Source organism: Lactuca sativa, chromosome 7 (assembly GCF_002870075.4).
Source record: "Lactuca sativa cultivar Salinas chromosome 7, Lsat_Salinas_v11, whole genome shotgun sequence".
NCBI lineage: Eukaryota > Viridiplantae > Streptophyta > Magnoliopsida > Asterales > Asteraceae > Lactuca > Lactuca sativa.
The window spans coordinates 140,643,760-140,647,549 of record NC_056629.2 but is presented as its reverse complement, the minus strand read 5'-3'; the positions used below and the strand labels follow the sequence as shown (position 1 = coordinate 140,647,549).

The following is a 3,790-nucleotide window of genomic DNA, read 5'->3' as shown; positions in this document are numbered from 1 at the left end:
TAAAATATTTCAATCAAACATATCAATTTATTTGGTCCTACGTTAAATGAAAAAAAAATTATAAATGAAAAATATAGTGTATTTTTATCAATGTACAATATATGCTATATAATTTATATTTCTTTAGTGTAATGAATTTTCCGTTTATCATTTTACTCGTTGTATCATGATAACTAAAATATATCAATCAAACATGTCAATTTATTTGGTCCTACGTTAAATGAAAAAAAAAATGATAAATGAAAAATACAATGTATTTTTATCATCATACAATATATGCTATATAATTTATATTTCTTTAATGTAATGAATTTTGTATTTTTAATACCTTTAATATAAAATGAAAAAAAATAAAGTTAATTACTAAAGTAAATTATCAAAAGAGATTACATTGATTTGTTAAAATGGTAAAAAAAGAAAATATGTTTAATTCATTATAGCATTTGTTTAATCGTTTTTATCGTTCGATTGCTAATTCATCTAAACACATCCATTTTACCTTTTCTATTTACCTTTGTATAATCGAAAATTCGTATATTCAAATTTATATAAATTATAAAACATGAGTAGCACACAAGTTCCATTGTCGTCCAGCGGTTAGGATATCTGGCTTTCACCCAGGAGACCCGGGTTCGATTCCCGGCAATGGAACCTTTTTTTGTATAAAATATTTCAAATCTCCTCCCTGTAGTTTCAACTTTCAAGTAATCCCCCCCCTCCTCAAACTTTCACTTATTTACATTTTTATCACCGAAAAGAACAGGTGGATTAACTATTAAGCGAAAGGCTACAGATTCTTCGCTCAAAAAATATAACAATCTTATTTTAGTCGGAGAAATAAAGAAATATGCAAGCTCGATTTCTTAAATAATAAAAGAAAGTTTTTTTTGTTTTTTCTTGATACCAACACTTATTATAAATGCCATTAATTTATCAAATAAAAAATAAAGCAGGTAAAGAAGTTAATTTATATTGGCGTTCTCTACAAATCTGATTTACACTTTTAATTTTAAGTCTTCGCTTCCTAAAATCCACTGTTGAGATAATATGTGATTAGAGATAGAGCATATAATGTTTTTAGTTGAACTCTTTTATAAAAAACTCAGAAGAAGAAAAGCTCATTGTATTTCTTGTGAGGTTTATCTCAAATTGTTATAGCACCTAGGTTAAAAAAAATTGTTTCTTAGTTGTAATGGTGAACTCATTATTTACCTTCAAAGGTTGAAGGTACATTACATCTAATTAACTGTAATTATGTTAAATATTGTTTGTTAATTAAAATTTGCATAAGAAATGAATGTTTTCAAATATTTAAAAGCTTAACCTGTTATTCATATCCGCGAAATAAAATTATCAGAAAGAATAATGCAAAAAGTTTCTTATGTCATCAGATTAGATACTTTAGTAGGTTGACTTTCTTTACCAATCTGCCCTTACATGTAGCTAATTAGCTAAACCTGAAACCAAACTGGCATGAATGAAAATCTTTTAGAATTTTGCTTTCAAGTTTCTTCTTTCTTGACTCCTCTTAAAAAACATGCACCAGGAAAAAAAAAATGCTAAGTTTTTCTGCAACTGAATCTAATTATTATAGGGATGTACTTTGGAAAACTCCACTCAATTGTTATACATGTAATTACATATTAACATCACCTGATTGCATATCTTAAGAAATCGTACAAGTCAACACGCTTGAAAAGAGTTAAAGGTTATAGAAATCATCTAACCTCCAACATGTTTCAAAAACTAATACCATTTCTCATAATGTTTTTCCGATTTCTCTAACATATTGTCTATTAAGTCTAAATTTGGAAATCCAAATTCAATTTAATTTATGACTTCTCAAAAATTGGTCATGTGCCAATTATCAAAATTTGTGGAATAAGATATAGATGAGATGATATGCCAACAAATTGTGTCTACTAAAACCAATAAATGAAAATTTAAAAAAAAAATGAAGACTTACCTTGTTTGGATATCATCAATTTGCCTCTTAATCTTCTCATGACACGAGAATGCTTGCATAAACACATGTCACAACAATAAAATTGTGTGCCCATATAAATAATCCGTTGTTCTAATCTAGTGTGTGAATTCCTTCATCATTTAATTTTCTATTTTCTACCTCTTAATTAATAATTAAAAGGATTTAAATAATTTTTTGATAGAATTTACCTCTCTTTGTTTATTAGGACATTTGCAAGTGATCCATTTGCCATAGATTCAGTCACAGCAAGTAAAGTTTCACCAGCTCACCAAAGGATAGTTACAACCTTGTTTCAAAGAGCATTCCCAAACCAACATGGAGCTTATTCTGAGAGGATAGTGTTATTCCCTGTAAATTACATCATCTCAGTAAGCATTTCTTTTAGGTCAAATGGGAAATTGTAAAAACGAAAAATGTGCCTAAAGGACCCTGAGCATCTTACTTTCACTTATGCCATTCACATGAACAATACAATTAGAAAGGTTTACATAAAGATTATCTATCGACCTTGGACAAATTTTAGAGCCTAAAACACAAAAATAACAAAAAAAATTGATTCAAATCAACAAACATAGTATCGGTTTGGTATCAAAACCAAATGAAATCAAAACTGACCAAAGCTGTAGCATTGGGGACCACGAGGGAGACGAAGTAGGTCGGGTCATCGAGGTATACATAAATGTTCCATAAACACCACTATATGCTGAAATTTGACATAATCGTTGTCTAAAATTGCCTCTGTAGAAAATTAGAAACCTACACAAACCACATACATCTAAATTGAAGGGGTTTGAGCATTCTAACACTCCTAAGGTGTGCATGCAACCCTAAATACCTTGGATCTATGTTTTTCTCTATTATACATGCAAACTTGAACTTTCCAAGGTATTACCCTAACTAGCATACAAAACTTGATACTTAGGTAATAAAACAAGTTAGATAACATACATTTTCTTGTAGCTTGTTGGAAACCTTGAACCTTTAGCCTTTAAGAGATTAGCACCAATAGTATGAATGCCTCAAGTGGAATCACAACACACCTAGAACAAAGGATAACTTGAGAAGAGATTCCTTACACACACAAATCGGCTAGCCCTCTAGTATTCCACTTAAGTGCCAATTTCATGAGCTAGAGGGGTTCTTATATAGTATGGCAAACTAGGGTTACACCATGTAAACCCTAATGACTTTCCATATCCCTCATGCTCCATGGGTTAAAACCTCCATGGAGTATCCATGGGTTACCACATGGGTTTAGCCCAAAATGAAGAACTATGGATCATAAGCCCACTTTATAAGAATGAAGGATTTACCAAATCAACCCCTTATATTTAATTAGTCTCTTTTGATCACAAAATTAATTCCAAATTAATTCTTGATCAATACTAATTAAATAATATGATTTCATATTAATATATTAGAACTTATAATATATACTAATAAACTATAAATAACTTCTTCTCAAAAGTCCATCCTATCAAATTGTCCTGATGATATGCAACTCAAATGCACCATGCTACTCTTGGGTCAAGTACATACCAATTATAGTTATGGACTTAGACACTAATCCAATAGTCTCCCACTTGGATAAGTCTAATAACTATTATTGCAAGTATGACTCCAACCCGACTAGCAATCGTAGCTCTTAAAAGCCGTTATCGAACTCTAACCTAGTCAATGACGTGTCCATTAGATAAGGGATCATATATTCCTCCATTATAGATATCATATGGACTGAGACATGGATTATAATTATTCTCTCTGTCCATCTGTTGTTTTCGGATTTCTGATTTATGACGAACA

General features: G+C 30.2%; 1 non-coding gene across 1 annotated transcript; it reads left to right on the top strand.

The window, feature by feature from the left end:
- Window positions 1-579: 579 nt before the first annotated feature.
- On the top strand, window positions 580-651 carry TRNAE-UUC (transfer RNA glutamic acid (anticodon UUC)). Its single transcript has one exon. It is a non-coding gene; the product is annotated as a tRNA-Glu (tRNA).
- Window positions 652-3,790: the final 3,139 nt, after the last annotated feature.